Genomic DNA, 21834 nt, shown 5'->3' on the forward strand with positions numbered 1-21834 from the left:
GGTTGGTGTCGGTTCTTTGCGGGTTTGCTTCCACTTCCATATTTCACTCAGGGTGAGGGCTTTCCGGGTTGCTTCCACCGGGTTTACCATCTGGTTTATGTACCGCGTCACCAACGTCAACATTGTGATGAGGGGAGGACCGAGTTGTCAGGGTTATTGTTCTCTTCGGTTATACTATTGAGGATGGCAGTTCCAACGTTGTTTGCAGATGATGGAGGGAGTTCAGGGATGTCAGAATTACTGGACATTGGCACGTCTGATATATTGATAATCTCAGCATTGTGATTAGTGCGAAATTTCTTCGGGGTCGAGTGGCTGGCTGTGGTACCATTCGGTCTCTTCACCCTCCAATCTTTCGCGTCACTTCTACATATTTTTCTGTCAAACCAAATGACTTTGTGTTGTAGTCAAATGGTGGTAATTTTGTCTGTCGCCGCCGGTTGGTCGTGGAGGGGGGGGGGCTTCTTTGGTGGTTTTCCCGCGTCTCTGCACTGCCTCTTCTGCCCTTTTTATACTGTGTACAGCTGCTTCCCTGCGATGACCAAGTCGATAATTTGTCCTGCTGACACTGTGTTGGCTCTGTTCTCTTTCCTTTGGTGTTACCCTGATCTTGGAAATTAGGTTTGAAATGGCTCAGAGATCCTGGCTGTGTGTTGATATCCCGGTTGTGGGTCATCTGGAGCCGGAAGGCGGGGAATATGGGACTGTGAAGCGCGGGGATGGGGGAGGGGGGGGTGCAGCAGGAAGCCAGGTAGGTGGACCTTTATTCATTTGATAGGCTGCAGGGGGCTAGGCTGAAAAGCCTTCCGGAGGTGGTGGCATATATGAGGGTGGCAACCAATACGGAAAACCAGCGGACATCTGTGGTACGGCAGTAGGTATGTACCATGAGGTGGGAGAGGTGAAGTGATTACAGGGATGTCAAGCGGACATATGTTGTACGGCAGTAGGTATGTGGTATGTGGTAGGAGGCATGAAGTAATTACAGGGGTAGATAATAGGTGTCTGTGGCAGAAAACAAAAGTAATGTCTGTTTACCAAGAGAAGTCCATTGAGTTGATTAGAAAGTTGGTGTGCATTTTCCAGACTTTTTATTCTCGCTTTCAATAGCTCGGTTTCTAGTGCAGATATTCTGTCATCAGTGGTATATTGGCGCAAATGTCATCAGTGGTATATTGGCGCAAACACAGGATTACCATCTGTAGGGTAATTTGCTGTTGTTGGAACAGGATCCGGTGAGAGAATTTGATTCGATGTGTGGGATGATTTGTTTTGGATTGAAAGTATTTTATTCTTCAGTTCTTATTCCGCTATTTTCTTTTCTAATTTAGTGAGAGTCGCAATAGAGAATGCCAACTGCTTCTGTATATCGAAATCTTGACGGATTTCAATCTTCTTATTTGATTTTCCAGATACTGTGTCCTTAATAGGATTGGGCATCTTGAGGATACGTGTTGTTCCCCCTCCCCCCATTCGGCTTTCTTTTGTGCACACCGTGGACCTTATTTTTGCCGTCTGTTCCCTTATCTGTTCTGACATGATCTGGTAATAATATCGCCGGGTAAAGACTCCCTGAGGGTCAGGCTGAAGTGTCACTTCATTCGTGCACTTCATTTCATGACCGTCAAGACCAGTCATTGGGGCAATCTGTTGGTGTGATGGTTGTTAAGTCCTCTGGTTAGACATTACCTCGGCTGTGTACTTTTGTATGGGAGCCACACTTTCGCACTCATCACTTTTAGGAAATAGTTGGTTCTCCATCGGAGCTTTATCGTCTATGACAGCAGGGACGGAGGGGGGATAGTGTGGGGACAGTATGGACAGGTACCTACAGAATAGGCAGCTGTAGGGAATGGAGGCCCCATCTTCATAGAACTTCTCAAACTTCCGGCCTAGCTGTTCACATTCAAAGTGAAACCAGCCTCCGAATGCGTCACAGGCGATCCCGTCGGTAGCATACGTCTGGCAGTAGGCACACAAGTCTGATACAGTGGAGCCTTCTGTTATTTAACCCCCCCCCCAGCGTTGGACGGTCCAGGTCAACTTGTTCTGTGATACTTTTTTCAGGCATCTGTCTATAACGGCTGCAAATGTTCTTTGTAGGGGAGAGAGATTGAGATTTTGTTCCAGGTTTTTGATGATCTCTGGCAGGATCTTGTCCTGAAAGTCCTGTGTTCATGCACCATTTATGAGAAGTGAGCACTGCGTGTTGTAGATGTTTATGGTAAACTTAAGGCTTGCCGTTCGGGTACCGTTCTTGCGTAAACTATGTAACTTTATTGTAATTTGTGGCAAGTTACCAAACGTGTCAACAGACTGTTCCACAATGCATGAAATCCTAAATGTTTTTGATAATTCAGCTGCTTACCTCCATCTTTTGCAATAATGTTCGTAAAATGTCCCCGGATCGAATGATTGAGAGTATATTGTTTTTGGCCTGTCAGTCAGTCAGTCAGTCAGTCACTGTATGTGTGTGTCCCAAGACTTTAACCTTGGTTATAACTTTTGCAATATTAAAGATAGCAACTTGATATTTGGCATGCATGTGCATCTCATGGAGCTTCACATTTGGAATGGTAAAAGGTCAAAGTCATCATTTAAGGTCAAAGGTCAATTATATGGCTTCAAAGCGGCGCAATAGGGGGCATTGTGTTTCTGACAAACAAATCTCTTGTTAATTAGATTTTTGTGTTGGTTAATTTCATAGTCTTTCAATTTTATTATAGCACCTAGGTTGGATATGTTGACAGAATAAGAAACGAGAGACTGTGGTGGTTGCTGGTTGTAGCTCAGGATAGCGTTACTACTGTTGGAGGCCATTTTTCCCATGTTGATCGGCAAAGGGGGGAATTCGTATGGGCTTCAAGAAGTCTGTGAAAGGATAACAGGGTAGGGTTTCAAGAAGTCTGTAAAAGGATAAAATGGTCTAGAAGTGTCGGGGTCGGGCAACCCACCTGGCCGTACTGGTGAGCCTACAATAGCAATGAACCTTGCTTGACTGCTTTCTGGAGGAACTCTCTGGTGGATACAGCGGCCGGAGCTAGCGGGGTCAATTGTCACAAGTGAAGGGTATTACAAAAAAGTGTAACTCTGGAGGGAGCTAACTCATAGCCGAATATCTTGTTTACATGTTGATAACAATACCGAACTGTAAATGCGGCGACATATAACTAGTTCGTCGTTGTTGTTTCGATTTCGTCAACGGGAACGCACATACGCATTGGCTGTGATTTTTGTCCTGAAAATGTGTTACTGTTACTATGTTTGAAACATTACTCAATAAACTTAATCTGCATGGGACTTCAATAATTATGATAGAAGAAAATACGTTTTCTGCTTCGATAAGAAAACAAATTAGGTACAAATCAAAGTATTGGTAGTACTGGTTTGACGATGCTTTTGAAGAGGATGGATATAAAACATCAATTTAAGTTTATCTATATCACCACAATTGTGTATGTTGATACGAACATTTGGGTACGATAAAAAATTTGGGTACGAAAATTTTGGGAACGAAAAAAAATTTGGTACGAAAAAAAAATGCGTACGAAACATTTTTGGTACGAAAAAACGTTCAGGGGTACGGGGAAGTAGTACCCGTGGGTAACTTGACCCATTGAGCGAAACTGGGAGGCGGGTCACATTCTTGTTCATTAAGTATGGCAATACATTCATGATGATTCTCGAAAGTAGGTATGAGCACATAGCCGGACCATGTGAGCTCAATCGTATGAGCACTTGACTATCCGAGTTCGCCCACGAACATATGGATAAGTTAACTAATAGCGAAATGACCTTATACATGTATATGCTGAAATCTAACAATTGAACGAAATATCAAACAATGTATGTACACTTAGGTGGTTGTGTAATTTCTGTTAGAATATCGTATTCAATATGTAAATTTTAAATGATTGTGCCCGCACTTGAGTTTGTTGCCTTGCTTGAGTCTATACGCACCTAGGCTGCACCCAGTGTGTGTATTCGTGTTTTTCCAAGGTTATGAGTTATCTCCGCGCTGAGGCTGCATAATGTTGGGACCCGGAGTGTGTCCAGCACTCCTACCTAATAAGATTAGATTGACGACAGTTGGGACGAATTTTGAATGATAGCTGCAATTTCCAGCTATTTGTTTTGTACTGAAATACTTTTTAATTTTTTATATGGTCAAATGCTGCGGGGGGGGGGATGCGATTTTCCGGAAAAAAAAACAACTGTCAGGAATGGTGACCACAAAACATACAAAATATAACATTGCGCCGGGAGCGGGAATCGAACCGGTGTCGTAAAGGTGAAAAAGCGAACATCCTTACCACTGCGCTAGCGGGACGGGCAATTACTTAAAGAAATGTTGTTTTATCTATATATATCATAGCAGTGCAGCGTTTACAATTTGCAGGTTCGAAATCGTTCGCATTCTTTAGTTTTGTGATCACGTAAAAAGTTAATTTTACATGTTTTTATTCGCAATTTATTTACTAAATCGAGAACAAATATCAAACAAAGTAGAGAAAATATATAGTTGTTTCATTGGTCTATAAAAATAAAATGGATGTAAAATTACTAATTTGAAATTAACGTTCTGATACACTTATTGAATCTGTTTCCCCAGGATATGCTGTTCTATTAATATTTACCTTTATCAACACGAACGACAACTCTGCTAGGAGAATGTTATCAATGAAAATCAACGAGCAATCTCCTACGCAGTGGCGAATGCCAAGGGAAGTAACTGAAAAATCGAGTTATCTCAATCGGACTTGCTCGGTCTTTTACATGGGTCGCAATTGTGAAGAATTTTTTTACTGGTTATCAAACCTTGGACGCTGCTGTTCCAGCATCGTCAAAAAGGAGCATTTCAGAGGATGTGTGCATCAAGCTTGTTTTCGATATTTAAAAAGATTACGACGACAAGTGTTTGTTTCTTTTGTTAAGGTGTTCGCGGTTTTGTTAATAAGTTCAGTCATGTTACTGAGGAAAGTTAACTAAGCTGATGGTGTGAACGACTGTTTGTAAAATAGTGATGCTTTTACTACTACTTCTACTACTACCACTACCGCTATTTCAACTTCTGCCACTACCACCACTAGTACTACTTCTACTACCACTACTACTACTAAAACAAGATCTACTACTTCTTCTACTCCTACTTCTAATACCAATACTACTTCTACTACTACTACTACTACTACTACTACTACTACTACTACTACTACTACTACTACTACTACTACTACTACTACTACTACTACTACTACTACTACTTCTACTACTACAACTACTTCTACTACTGCTACTACTACTACTTCTACCACTACTACTACTACTACTACTACTACTACACTACCACACTACTACTACTACTACAACAACTACTACTACTACTTCTCCTACTACTTCTACTACTACTACTACTACTACTACTACACTACTACTACTTCTACTACTACTACTACTACTACTACTACTACTACTACTACTACTACTACTACTACTACTACTACTACTACTACTACTACTACTACTACTACTACTACTACTACTTCTACTTCTACTACTACTACTACTACTTCTACTACTACGAACTAACATTAAGATGTAATTATTAATAGACATTTATTTTTATCATGAAAAAACTATTTGTTATTGTGTGCGTTTTTAACTTTTGCATTGTAATTGGGTACGTTTAACGGACCCCTATATACGCCAAGAAAAGGCCTGAGTCTAACAATGCTACACAACAACAACAAAAACAGAAACAACAACTAAAACTTTTGCTACTAACACTACTTATGCAACCACCACCGCTACAAACACCACTTCTACCACCACCTAATCGCCACAAATACTACCACTATTAATATTCCTATCGCTACCACAACTTCTGTTACTATTATCACCAGCCCCACAACCATGTATATAACCACCACAGCTATCACCACAACCATGTATATAACCACCACAGCTATCACCACAACCATGTATATAACCACCACAGCTATCACCACAACCATGTATATAACCACAACAGCTATCACCACAACCATGTATATAACCACCACAGCTATCACCACAACCATGTATATTACCACCACAGCTATCACCACAACCATGTATATAACCACCACAGCTATCACCACAACCATGTATATAACCACGACAGCTATCACCACAACCATGTATATAACCACCACAGCTATCACCACAACCATGTATATAACCACCACAGCTATCACCACAACCATGTATATAACCACCACAGCTATCACCACAATTTCTTGTAACACTTAACCATTATTTAGATGTTTGTCTTAACAGTGTTTTTTTCGTCCTTAGGTTTTACCATCGGCCTATCTTTCCTTCTTCTATACCTGTACATCGCAATGGCGGTTATTGTCTTTTAGCCCCGTCGCAAAGCAACATACACCAACAGTTTTTCACTTCCGACTCGGAGGCTTTTCAAGGTCACCTGATCACATTTCTTATCCTTGATGATAAAGTGAATACCCGATCTCAATAAATACTACGTATACACATGTGTCACTTACAGGAGCCCGAAGGATGCCTTTTTCGCAAATAATTAAGTTAAGTTATATATTAAACATGTAAAACGTTAAATTATATGTATGCATGCCATATAAATGGCAGTTTGCTGTGTACAATAAAAAGAAAAAAGAAAATTGTGTGAGTATTGTCCAATATTTTGCCCGTCAATGTTCACAGTAGACATTTCGAAATTTCAAGAACATTATTGCTCTCACAACTTGCTGACACCTTATTGCTATTTAGAACGGGGCTACGAAATTGCCGATGTTAATACATGAAACAGTGATATCGATCAAAGTAAACCTTGCTCAAATGACGCTCGGCAATATTTGTATTGGAAAAGGCATGACACGAATCTTCTGGTTACTTTCTGAATAAATCAAAATTGCATTACAGGGATTTTGTTATTTCTATATATTGAGTCGGCAACTCTCAGTCGCTTAAGCGGGTTCGGAAACCTATTAAAGACATCTAAAACATTTGCTTTACTGGTCATGAAATTCTGATGTAGACAAAATGTTCCATGGGTGCGATGTGCACGTGAGAGTGATTTGTTATAAACAAAGATGCCATTCTAATGTATGGCGTGTTAAGCGTTTCAAAATTTAATGTTTGAATATGTATGTGGTATATGTGTGTATATATGTTAAATATTTCCATGTTTATGTGGTATACTGGGTTATAAATGCTGCATAAAGCCATATATGTTTATGGTAAAATCCTATATATTTATAGAAAAATGTTTGTTGTATACATTTCATATATGTGTCATAAAATCATATAATCAGGAACGACACTTTCCGCCTAAACTTGATTTTTTATAAGAAAATACTTCTTAAAACGAAAAATATCATACGAGCGTAAAGTGTCGTCCCTGATTAGCCTGTGCGGACTCTGAGCAGAGGTCAATTACATGCACATTCCTGTGAATCAACGATAAGGGAAATAGATAAATCGTAACGTATGCTGCACTTTCTTTTAATCTGTGGGTTATACAACACACAATTTCGGTTTATCAAATGGAAACTTCTTTACAATACATTGAAATAAGTTTGATTTATTTATTAATAATCTACTAGCTTTGAGCTTCTTGTATTGGCAAAAGTGTACGCTTTTAGCGTTATGTTTCATGATATAGTTACATTCGCCGAATATGTCTTTTTACGTTAAATATCTTTTTATACTTAAATTAAGTAGGTTTAAGTAAACGCCATTAAACACCAAATAAAGGAATTCATTTCGTTTCTTCAGACATACTGTTTTCATTAGAATGCTGTTTTTAAGCTTCTTAATTATTGATAAACAATAATTAACACGAAATTTAACATCAGCAAAAAAACTGGGTGATTGGGTTTCTCTTCAGAAATCCTGGTTTAATTCGAGATATATTTTGAAAGGCCCAATATTATGATTTGTAAGGGGATTTTTGTTTCAACGGAATAGTTTTCACACAATATGTACTGTTACTTCTAAGTGCACTCAGTAAAAAATTTAAGGAACAGTTTTTCAATGGAACAACAACAATACTTAATACCATTGAAGATCTAATGTATTCACGTTGTACTAAGAGCGTATAATACTAACTGCCTGCTTTTATATAGATTATAATACAGGGGCGTGTCTTTCCTGTAGGCGTGGCCAGAGCACGCTATACAATCTTTCAGTATGACTGTTTTGAACCGTGAGCACACAAAAGGAAAACCGAAGTGATATTAGCAATAACGGGTGGAATAAAGAAGGTATCTACATTATTTTTTTTAAAACAAATTTGAGCTGTTTCAATTTTGAAAATACAAATTCTTAATTTTTTGTTTTTAAATTCATTTATAATATTAACACGTGGAATACATACATTGCGCGGAGAAATTTATTTAAAATGAAAGGATGCGAACTTACTTTTATGAGCAAAGCATAATACCAAAAATTACGATAAATATTAATAACAAAATATTTTCATTCATTTTGTTAAAGTGCGCATTTATTCGATTTTGTAACTGTAACAGCTAACACAATCAAAACAAATTAAATCGCATCGCCATGTTTATACATTTACTTAAATTCGACTAAATATATCATTTCATTAACATTTAATAATTAACATGATAATTAACATCCTGTATTAACACATAATCCAACCAAAACAAATCACGCATACACAATTAATAAACAATACAATTGCAGAAATTCAATCAGCAACTTCTAACAAGAATCTATTGTACACATGTATTTATTTTACTTTTAACCTATTTCTTTAACTTAATCTTCATTTCATCAAGGGTTGAGTGATATTCCTTGGTAAAAGTCTTTCTTCATGTGACTCGATATAACAAAACAGCCACCGCATCATAATTTATTTAAAGTTGCAAATGAGCCGCGATCTATGAAAAGTGTGTTTAATGCATGAGCGTGAAGTGTCGACGACACTTAACGCCTAAACAGGCGTTTTGCCAAGAAGGAAATTTCTTAAAACGAAAAATATCATAAAACTTGAAAGTATCGTCCCTTATTAGCCTGTGCGGACTGCAAGGCTAATCCGGGACGACACTTTACGTACATGCATAAAACCCATTTTCACAGAGCACGGACCAAATAAATTTTACAATTATATTTCAAGACATATTCAAAATCTGAACGATACTTGTTCCCATTATATTTAATTGAGATACGAATTATCGGAACAACATTTTTCAACAGTATTTTCAATCGTTTAAAATTAACTATTTTCTTACACAGACATAAAACACTTTTTCCCGTTTTTAAGCAGTATCTATAATCATTTTAAAACAAATTTTTGTTCGCAACTTTGAAACAATAAGTACAATATGTAACATCAAAAACTTAATATAACCTTCACCTTCCGGTGTTCACACCTATCAACGAAATTAAGCTTATATTACTTTTTAAAGATTAAAAAAAGGAAAACTGAAACTGTAGCAATTTATGATAACATAGCTATAATTCACTATTAATTGACAGGAGAAATACTTTTCTATTTCAAAGTCACCATGTCACAAATAGCACACGCATTCAACATTGTTTATTACAAACCCGCCATACAGACTTGCGTTGATAATAAAAAACGTCCGATCATTAGCGCGACTTCAACAGTTACTGTATATAATTGCTCGTATATTTACGAGACCTCCCGATCGCTAGGCAGAAACCATTTTCACTACACCACTGCGTGAACAAAGTCATTTATAGCAGAAGTATATATTGATGCGAATATAATGATTTAAACAAAATTTTAATAATATCTGACGTTCAGGGAATTGATTTTATACATTAATTGCCGTGTCCACGTATTATAAAATATTATTAGAAAATAAACAGAAATGCTTAAGTAACCCTTACAATATACGGCCCAGTTACATGCTATGACGAATGTTATTTATAAGCGATCAGATAGTCAAACATATAATAGTTGTTTTGTCACATATCATTCCAAATTACTAAAAAAATCAGCTTTTAGATATTACACATAGTTCAAACTTAACGGTCTATTATATGTATTTGTAAACAATATGTGTTCGTTTAACTCATGTCCCTGTGGTCAAAATCGGCGGCGCCTTGAGAGATACTTGTTTTCCTTTAATTCATATAGTGAAAAACTTCTCTGCTGAAACCGCATTCGCAGAGGCTTGGTATTTGTTAATTGACATCGTATTGTGGTCCTCTTTCAAGTTCCTTCAATTCATTTTCTTCCAGGTGAAAACGTGATTATTACTTTAATTTTAAACCTATTTATTTTAGCTCGATTGCATCGAACGCCTAGAGCTTATATAAACGCTCTCGAGTCCGTTTCCTGGGCCCAGAACCAGTACTCGGTGTCTTTGGGAGAGATCTAAAGAACTCTCCCACGGTGGGAATCGAAACCGTGTCCTCCCGGTCGCTAGGCGGACACCATATTCATTACACCACGTGATTATTAGTAATATACAAATTACTAACTATAAAAAACATAGCTAAAATGATGCATTCTTTTTATTGTTCTGAAACATCTCTTTGCCTCCAGTGATGCGATTGCATTGATATCATCGGGTGTCATTCTAGAAATAAGAGGAAGCGCGTAGGATTTACTTTGTTTGTCGATATTTTTGACAACTTGCGCCTTGTGAGCATCAACCTACGTGGACTATTTTCCTCGATTTGCACGCATATTTGTGTTTATTGGAACGATTTGTTTGTGTGTTGTTTTTCATTTCAGCGATGTTAGATGGTTAAATAAGATTATTAAAACTAGTGCATAATGGACGCTCAGAATATTAAAAAATGAAAGTTGTTGTCTGTGCGTCGGTTACCGTGACCCTTATGGCAATGACCTCAATCATTGCGGCTGATAACAATTCAATGAGCTGGAAAAACTGGACAGAAGAGAAAATTGTGTCTCTGTTTCGCACTCATGAAGAAAACCTCTGCGCTCGCACGGCTGTATGTGACAACAACAGATCAACTCAGTCCACGCTCTTTAATAGTTCAGAATGGGCGCCCTGCTGTGAAGGTTTGTATGTATACTCTATTATCTAATTCAGAAAATACGTTGGCGTTGAACATTATCAATGTCATTTAATATTACACTACAGACTGACCATGTTGAGATTTAGTGTTTTTTAAGTATAGCAACTAATAGATTCTATTCTTACTAATGTTTTAAGTCATTTTATTTTAATTAGAAGTCTAAATATCACAACGTACAATGTACACAATACTATGCTATATTTAATCGGAAGTGAACATGAAAACACGATTATGGCAGAGAATTGCATAAACATTAAGTTTTATTGCGACGATGACTGTGAGAACTACAATGACTGCTGCTTTAATAGCGTGTACTCAACAGAACAGATTGAGCATGAAGAGTGCCTATATCAGTCGTCGGATCAAAATATTGACATTGTGAATGCCAACGTAGCGTTTTACATGGTGACCACATGCAACAAAACAATAAACTGCTATGACCTTCAGCAAAATCCCTGGGGCCCTCTCCTACCAGTGTTTTCTCCCAGTCGTGAAAAGATCTACATCAATAATCAATGCGCAACATGCAACAGGGTGACGGACGGCAAAGAATGGGATTCTTACGTAAAATTCAATAATCTAAGTTCGTCGGATATTGACACCATCTTCTCCGCCATCAGATTTAGAACCTTTACAGAACACTGTCATGCGTATTTCATATACCCTCACGATGATATTGACACGTTAAGAAAATTACAATGCTTTAAAAATCCACCGGTAGATGCATGTCCGAACAAAACTTCGTTGGGAGCCAACATTTTGCAATACCTTTATCAGTTTAATTTAGATCAAAACAGTATCACTGAATTATGTTCGAGCTCACTTCAGTCTGTTTATGTTCACACCAATTCCAAAAGTATGAACTATTATTTCAAAAACGTTTTCTGCTTCATCTGCAACAATAACATGATACCTAGAACTAAGTGTTCTTACAAAGAAAAATATCCTTACAAAAGTATTTCCAATATAAACTTTGTCATGCTAGTCAAATGGACGCACGGCGTTGCTTATGTGGATGGATTGGCAATTGCAGCATTTAAATTAAAGGTATGTAATGTACTCCTACACTGAAAACCATAAGTTAAATTGTCCCTTTTCGTCGGAACAAAATGAGTGATGCTTGCATATCTCATTTACTTATCGTTGATTTATGTAAATAATAACAAACCAATCTGCCATCATGAGGCATTTTAATATAATTTAAATAATTGTAATGCAAGTTCTGTGGTATAATTGCTTATTTTTACAGTTCAACCCTTACTGTGTTCTTGTAAATACAAAGCGTACAGGCAGTGGCTATTGAGCAAATAAAATACTGGTTTATCATTAGTTTTTTTTTTGCTTTTTAAATTCATACTTGCTAATGGTATTTAAATTGTCCAATCGTTTTCAGAACCAGAGACATCACAGGGAGATTCATTGCCCTGTCAGACAAGAACGCAATCCCCAGGGTGAGTGCATTTACGCACTACCCAAATGGCCCTCACAGGAAGTTGTGCTTTTCGTAAAGCTGCTCATCTCTGAGCCGATTCGTTTACCAAATGGAACTACCGAGGATGGTATCAAACCATTTTTCAATGGCATTGGCTTTCATATTGAGAAATCGATGGGAATTCAAATTCTAACTGAATATGCACACTACACCACGGAGTCAGACTTTGTGATCATAGACCAGTTTGCTATCGTGTTTCGTATATTAACACAAATGAAGCCATCCGAATTGATGAGTCAAATACACCAGTTTCTAAAGTCAAATTGGACCGTCCGATTTAATGATTCATTGATACAGTGTGAACAGGAATTAATGTCACATAGTATGCGTAGTTTGTCGTATCTTCGTGAAATACAAGCAAGTCGCGATCTTGAATTTCTGAAAGGATCGTATAACTTAGTGAGTATTGATTCTTATAACCCGAGCTTCAGGAAAAATATTTTGAGCAAAATGCTTCTGATAGGTAAAATATTCTCCTGTCCTTTGGTTGAGTTTGCTGATGAAGAAGTAAATTAAATGTACGATGGATATTTGTTATACATCGCCGAATATGCCACGTATTTTGGCGACATGGAATTTGTTACCTCTCTCGACATTAATGGTAAAAATACAGTGAAAGTGTGTTGGGATGACACAATATTTCATGACTTAAAATTGTCTGTATTGGTTAACAGTGCCATAAATGGTCAGATCTCGTTTATGTGCTCAATTGCGTATTTGCTATATCGTGAACTGCGTTATTATACCTAACTTTACATCGTTCAGATGCAGTTTAAGGATGAGTGCTTTGTGTGACATTGGAATTGTTACAATACATGGCTGGAAGTATTGTTCGATTAGGTTATGAATATGGTTTATATATGACAATTTCAATACGTTGTCATCTTTTAACCGTTGCAATAAACTTGCAATAACGACGTGGAATCAATGAGTTATATTACCGAACGTACATTCGTTTGACCCACCTTTCATACCACATTTTAACTGTGTTTTTTGTGACATAACTTATAATAAATATTATTTTTTAATTGGAAATATTTTATATATGAGCTGGTGATCTCTCATCATTGGCGTCGCACTGAAGTGCGGCGACTCGTATGTAATACGTTGTTTTTTTCGCTTATGGGATGAGAAGTTATTTTACGGTTCAATGTATATATTTGTGTTGTCAGAATTTCTTGCATAGTGGTGATTTTTTGTGTAAATTAGTACTGCATTTGTGCCTATTACAGTTAATACAGCATTTATTGCCAATAATGCTAAGCTAATTCTTTTAAATAATAACTGATCACAGGGACTGGGCAATAATAAAAGATCACAGGGACTGGCCAAATACGCGAACCGGTGAAACTTTCTGGAATTGTATAAAAAAAACATAATCAAAATAATTATATTTAGTTTGTGTTTTTTCTAACAATAGCGCAGACTTTTGCTGTTCGAGTTTTGGTTAACGCGTATTTTCTTAAATTTTACAAGACGACAGCGATTACACGGTTTATTGCTTTATTGATAACCGTTACACTACAGTCATTTATTAATATCTTAGTTAGAAGGTGATTTTTCAACTGTGATTCAAATTGTATTATGTTTTGTTCTTTAAAAGGATACTGATTTATGTTATTGATCATGTTGTGTAACTATTGTATGCTGATGGAGTTGTTGCATTAACATTAAGTATAAATAAAATTCGGTATTCTGTGTACTACTAACTTTTTACTGTGATCCAAATTGTATTATTTTTTGTTCTTAACATAGATATTGATTTATTTTATTGAAACAACGACATATTAAAGCAATTCCATATACAGCTAGATACACTGTTATCATGTTTGTCTAAAATAGCTGTAAAGTTCATTCATTACCAAATTATGATATTTCTGTAAGAAAAAACAACGACTTACTATATTCATGTATTTTGTATTATCATTTTGTTTAACACTTGAAACTGTAAAGTTTATGTGTAATAAAATTCTGTTCTGTTCAATAAAATGAAATTTGAAATATTTGGGGGTAACAACAAAAAAATTATAGATAATGGTTATTTGGGGGTTATAACACAACATTGTAGATAATGGTTATTTGGGGGTTATAACACAAAATCATAGATAATGGTTATACCAGTATCTTTTTCTATTTTGTTTAAAATAATCAGCCAATATATTAATATTTACAGTAGAAAAAATCTTTCCATGTAACTTCATTGAGTGCCTTTTACACTGAAAATTCCCGACGCCATTTGATTCTTGGCATCAATACTTATCTTGTTCGTAATATGTTCTAAGTTGTTCACTTAACATTGTAACCATGGATTTAATTACAGGTTAATATGACCTACATGTTTATTTACATACTTATATTTTGGTTGTACTGAACTGTATCGTATTATATTCGACGTTATCTTGTAGTTTTGAGATAGGACATGCTTAACATTTAAGACACAATTACATTTATTCGGTAAAATGTTAATATGTAGGCGAGTATGTACGAATTTTGTTTACTTTATTTTCAAAACAGATAAGACGTTGATGTATCAACAACAAAAACAAAAGCTAAGACGAAGTAGAACCAGTAAATAACTGAAAGAAATGTTTTACTCATTTTAAAAAACGTCTGTACAACAGGTAATTCTTTCATGTACTTGTGTCGGTATCGGTGTAAACTCGACCGTAATACATTTTGTTGAAGTAAGCATTATCTGATTAATTTATTGATTTATTAGTTAATAGATTGATTGATTGATTTATTGGTTGATTGATTGATTGATTGATTGATGATGTCATCAAAAGATTGTTTACTTTTTTTTTAAATGCTCGGCCATATCCATATGTTGGTTTAAGATGCAAGAAAAAAAATGAAATATTCTTTTTAACTCTACTTATTTGTTGTTGTTGTTTTTTGTTGTTGTTGTTTGAATCATGCTAATAGTTTTTGTGCTTTATTTTTCTCACATAACTTATAACTGCATGTGTTGCGTAAATACTTGTTGAAACTTAACTACGTTTAAAATAAGCATTTGTATATTTTATTCTATTTCAAAAAGAAAAAAGAGTACGTTTGTAAAAGTATGTACAGAAGGTGATTCCGGTCTTTAGTATTGCTTATACAATACAAAACAACATTTAACATGAACATGCAAAATTATGAGTTCCCTTTATTCCACGTGTGAATTAAAAATATGCCATGCTCTGTGAAAATGGGGTTAAACGCCACTGTCCGTCTTAACTGGATTTGTTTCTAATATTTCTTTAAACGAAACAATTTTTAAGCGGAAAGTGTTGTCCTTAATAAGCCTGTGTGGACTGCACATGCTCATCTGGGACAACATTGTTCGCGCATGCATTACAGCCCCTTTTCACAGAGCACTGCCTAAACTTGTTCCAATGTTGAATAAATCTGTTGAAGAGTAAACCATAATACGCATTCACATGTCTAAATAAACTGTATGTAGACCAATCGTCTGTTCAAAACTAATATGTTCGAATCGCATATGTCCCGCCATATCACACTATGATCTGTATTTTGTTGTTCAAATATCGAATGCTTTGACTGAGTCGTATGCTCTTGCTACAGTTGTGTTTCTATATAGTGATTTATTGTGTATCAAATAAACTTTTATTAATTCCCACAACGATTTTTTGTATACATATTAAAAAACAAAACAATTCAAATATGTACAGCACATGTATACGAGTTTGAATTTGTTGATGTTTTATTGCTCGATTTCGTCGAAAGCATATGATGTATTGGTATCTTTTCGGATGAGTCATGTGCAAAAGCGATTGTCTTTGATGGGAATCTTGATAACGTTAGAAACTGATTGAACATGAAGTTGTGTAGGAAGGAGAAAAATAGATAGATATATTTCAACATTAATTGCATAGATTTACATGGCAGCATGTTATAAACGCACAATAAACAATTAAAACGACCTGCATATAATCAAATCCATGTCAATCAACAGTATACGTTAAGCTTTGCACAATAGAGGGTTTGCAATTGAACCCTAATTTCCATTGAAGTCCTTTAGATATAATAGTGTATGACATAGGAGACAACGTTTTATATTACAGTATATAATAATATCACAGTAAATAATAATCAAAGACATATGACATATTTAAGTTACACTAAATTTTGCATAGAATATATTCTGAAAAGTTCCAGACTAGACATTATTAAGAAGTTATCACATTTTAAGTGTTTAAAGGGATCTTTTCACGCTTTGGTAAATTGACAAAATTGAAAAAAGTTGTTTCAGATTCGCAAATTTTCGTTTTAGTTATGATATTTGTGAGGAAACAGTAATACTGAACATTTACCATGGTCTAATAGAGCCATTATATGCATCTTTTGACGATTTTAAAACCTAAAAATTATAAAGCGTTGCAACGCGAAACGATTGAATAATTTGGAGAGTTCTGTTTTTGTCGTTAAATTTTGTGAAACTACGAAGATTGCTTATATAAGGTATAAAATACGTTCAGTTCGTGTACTCGGCGGATTAGCTCAGTAGGCTAGAGCGTTTTTACTTCAGGACTGTGGCAGGACTCCAGGGGTCACAGGTTCGAAACCTGGTCCGGGCAATGTTCTTTTCCTTTTTTTAATTTTATTCTTGATTTTTTACTGGAGCTTTTACGATCCAATGTTTACATGTATCGATATAAAGCATTTAATGAATAAGTTAAAAAAATGCCAAAATCTGTGAAAAGGCCCCTTTAAAATGTAAATTAACGTCACAGATAAAGACGTGTTTTATTGTTTCTGATATTCACCGTCGTGGTTCATAACACCACAGGCAGCAGTATCATAAATTTGCCCCCCCCGGGACCCTACCCCCCCCCCCCCGAGTTTACCCCAGGGGTTCCAGATTGTTAAATGTACACATATTGTGTATGGTTTGACTTTTCAACAACTAATATTGACAAAAATACATAGTTTGAAAAATAACCCTCGTATAGGTATTATATATACTACCCCTGGGGTAAACCGGGGGGGGGGGGGGGTAGGGTCCCGGGGGGGAGGCAAATTTATGATACTGCTGCCTGTGCATAACACTGTAATCGTTTTGCATATCTTAACTGTAAGATATTTTATAATATACACGCTTTCTTTCATGTTTAATACTAAAAGATTCCACTCGATTCAGATTATAAAGGATAAGTCCAATTAACAAATATATGTCTTATTTATGAACGCGATACTTTCAGTAGACCTTGAAACAGCTCGCATCTAAAACGGCTGTTCCTTTTACATTGTTTTAAAGGGATCTTTTCACGCTTTGGCAAATTGACAAAATTGAAAAAAGTTGTTTCAGATTCGTAAGTTTTCGTTTTAGTTATGATATTTGTGAGGAAACAGTAATACTGAACATTAACCATGCTCTAATATAGCCATTATATGCATCTTTTGACGATTTTAAAACCTAAAAATTATAAAGCGTTGCAACGCGAAACGATTGAATAATTTGGAGAGTTCTGTTTTTGTCGTTAAATTTTGTGAAACTACGAAGATTGCTTATAAAAGGTATAAAATACGTCATGAATGTGTACTCGGCGGAATAGCTCAGTAGGCTAAAGCGTTTTTACTTCAGGACTCTGGCAGGACTCCAGGGGTCACTGGTTCGAAACCTGCTCCGGGCAATGTTCTTTTCCTTTTTTTAATTTTTTTCTTGATTTTTTACTGGAGCTTTTATGATCCAATGTTTACATTTATCAATATAAAGCATTTAATGAATAAGTTAAAAAAATGCCAAAATCTGTGAAAAGGCCCCTTTAAAGCCACACACCTTGAAATGAAATACATGTTCATCAATACATATAGATGCAATTTGAAAGTGTGCAAAATTGTCATTAAATCTATGGCCAAATTAGCAAGATTTTTTTTTAAACGAAAGTAGGATTGCTATACGCATGCGTCCATTTCGACAAACGCGATTATTTTTAAGTTTTAAAGCGCAAAAAGACGGATTTCTACCTTGCAACCATCCGATATATTCTAATTGGCATAGATAAAGTTAAATATATAGCCTTGTTTGCAAGTAATTTATTATTTTTTATATTTTAAAACCGAAAGTAGGATTTCTATACGTATAAGTCCATTTCGTCAAACGCGATTATTTTTAAGTTTTAAAGCGCAAAAAAGACGGATTTCTACCTTGTATTCACCAGATATATTTTAATTGACAAAGTTAAAATATGTTTCTTATTTATACTTAAATTTACTTTCATTTCAAGGTGTGTGGCTTTAAAAGTTAAACATAATTATTTGCGATGCTATAAAATACACAATAAATCTATCAATATGAACATTCGTATTCAATCATCTTTAAGAAATCGTAAAGAGCTGCATATTAAAAATCTACCTGTCATAAAAATGCCCCCTAACACTGTGTTTAAAAGACTTTTGACATCTCTGATATGCTGAGGAAGAGAGTTCCAGATAGTGCAGCCATTGAAAGCAAATGACTTTTTGCCAGACACATTGAACCTTGGAATGGCATACCTATTGCAATCATTCATGTTAAAGGGACCGTCAACCAGATTGCCGAAAAAAGAAAAGTTCTAAAATACCGTATTTTTAAAATTATTAGTTTTTATTGATTAAAATATCACGACTGGTCTGTACCAGTCGTGATATTTTTTATCAATATAAACTAATAATTGTAAAAAAGGTATTTAAGAACTTGTTTAATATGCAAATTTAATATGAACCTGATAAGTTTATTTTGTGTGACCTGTGACTTGCTTTTTAACATTTGAGTTAAACCAGTGTACCAAACAGAACAACTAAAGTCAAAGTGGCACTGAATTAAAGACATGACTAGAAGCCTTCTAGTGTCTTTGGATCCTTTTTTCGATATAAAAACTTTAAAGGGACTGTCAACCACGACGACAAAGAAAAGAAAAGTTGTAAAATACCGTATTTTTTACACTTATTAGTTTATATTGATTAAAATATCACGACTGGTATATTATATAACTTGAAAAAAGTTGTAAAGTTTTCATATTTTCAGTATATTCGGTAATAAATTTTACTAGGTATGTCTACCAGGTAACTGCTAGTTAACTATAATTAAAGTCAGTAAATTGATTATCATCGTCACGTGGTAAACCCAGGAATGCATATTGTGCATGCGTAGTGAATTGTATATATTTTATATAGAGAATGATCAATCTACTTGCATTATTTATATTGTGTATATCGTTATGTCACCTATTTTCGCGATGTACTTTCGATTTCACATCGCAAAATGTTATTACCAAATATACTGAAAATATGAACTTTTTTCAAGTAATGTTTATATACCTGTCGTGATAAATAAATATAAACTAATAATTGTAAAAATACGGTATTTTACAACTTTTCATTTCTTCGTCCTCGTGGTTGACAGTCCCTTTAAACTTAAATTGGTCTTCTTGATGCCTGACTCTGCCATTGAAGTGAAAGACAAATTTGGTCAATTGTAACTCTTAAATACTTAACTGATGATGTAGATGAAATGGGTGTTCCATCACATGAAATATTTAAAATGGATTGTGAACAAAATAGAATTGACTCGGTCTTACCTAGGTGCAATGACAGTTTGTTGTCAATTAATCATTCACTGACTTGCTTTAGATAATCATTATGAATCTTCTCAACCGTAGATATACTTTCATCCGAAACTAAAATGGCAGCATCATCAGCATACAAGAGTAATCTATGTTTTACCACAGCTGACATATCATTTGTAAACATAGATTACAAACAACAAGGGGCCAAGTATGAAGCCCGGGGACGCCACAGGAAATGTTTTCTGATGACTAAAATGTACCAAACACATCAACAAGCTGTTTCTTGTCAGACAAATATGACTGTAACCACTTTTTATATCATCTCCCAGACCAGAAGCACGGAGTTTCATTAAAGGTATGGAGTGGTCCACTGTATCAAAAGTCTTCTGTAAGTCTAAAAGAACCATGCCTACAATATTACCTTTATCATTTTCACCTCTAATGAAGTCAGATAAGTGAATAAGACATGTGTCGGTGGAATAACCTCTCCTAAACCCAGATATTGATATTTATACATTAAGTCTTGATCTTGAAAATACTTTTCAACTTGGTCATAAACAATACGTTCAAGTATCTTTGAAATGATATTTAAAATAGAAACAGGTGTGTAACTACCAACACAAAGCTTATCATTCTTATAAAGTTGAAAAAAACTCTTGCAGACTTAAGATCATCAGAAACGACCCCGTGTATGTGTGACAAGCTAATGACATGAGCAAGGGGGGGGGGGGAGGGGCATTAATGATAGAAGACCCATCCTTTACAAACATCGAAGGTATACCATCCATCCCAGTGGCCTTTTCAATACTAAGTGAATTTAAGTATTTCAAGACTTTACTCTCAGTCACAAGTGAAAAGGAATAACTATAAGGATAAACCCATGTACTACTGAAAAATGAATACATAAATCTACTACTATATTTGTATACCTTTTTTGGAAGTTTCTTAACAAGTATAGAAGCAACTGTTGTGTAAAAGCTGTTAAATGTCTCCACAAAACATTTCTTTTCAAAACAAATATTGTCATATTTTTTAAGCAAATATTTTCATAAGGAATAGAAGAACCTTTGTTTGAAGGCAAGCAAAGGGATTTAGGTATTTTCCATAGACAATTAGAATTATTGTTGTTTTCTTCTAGGGTACTTTTTTAATCATTTTTCTTAGCACTATGAACAAGGCTTTGAACAGAATTTCTCAATTTCTTAAAAGTGTTATAACTTTTTTTCAGACTTCTCAACCTTATATTTGTGGAAAGCACTGTCTCTGTCATTTATAGCCTGCAAAATAACTGAGAAATCAAATGTTCGGTACGAACAACTTGCTATTGTGGCGGATAAAACATCCAACACGACATATTGCAAAACACACACCATACCTTCATGACTAGAATATTAAGCAAAATTGTTGTTACCGTCTTGCTACCGTGAAATAAAAGAGTTTGGGTTTGAAACCGATTTTAGTGTACCCAAACATTTGGTCAAGATCGATCTTAAATAATTCACACGTTCATATATATAGTAGCACAACAAATTAAGTAAGCTATACACAAAGATAACGAAAATACATCAACGAGAGGGACATTTCTCGATCATTATTTCGCAATTAAGTCATTGAAAGCAGGGGGGGGGGGGGGGGGCACGCGTATACGGGAGCTTACCGCGTTTAAGTGAGAAAGTTGTTGCAAAACTTCAAAGATGGCGTCGTTTAAGTGTTTTTCGTGAAGGA

General features: G+C 35.4%; 1 long non-coding RNA gene across 1 annotated transcript; it reads left to right on the forward strand.

Moving 5' to 3' along the window:
• Positions 1-16795: 16795 nt before the first annotated feature.
• Positions 16796-18320, forward strand: LOC127838848 (uncharacterized). Its single transcript, XR_008029992.1, has 2 exons — positions 16796-17023; positions 18080-18320. It is a non-coding gene; the product is annotated as an uncharacterized LOC127838848 (long non-coding RNA).
• The last annotated feature ends 3514 nt before the right edge of the window (positions 18321-21834 follow it).

This window comes from Dreissena polymorpha, chromosome 1 (genome assembly GCF_020536995.1).
Source record: "Dreissena polymorpha isolate Duluth1 chromosome 1, UMN_Dpol_1.0, whole genome shotgun sequence".
Taxonomy (NCBI): domain Eukaryota; kingdom Metazoa; phylum Mollusca; class Bivalvia; order Myida; family Dreissenidae; genus Dreissena; species Dreissena polymorpha.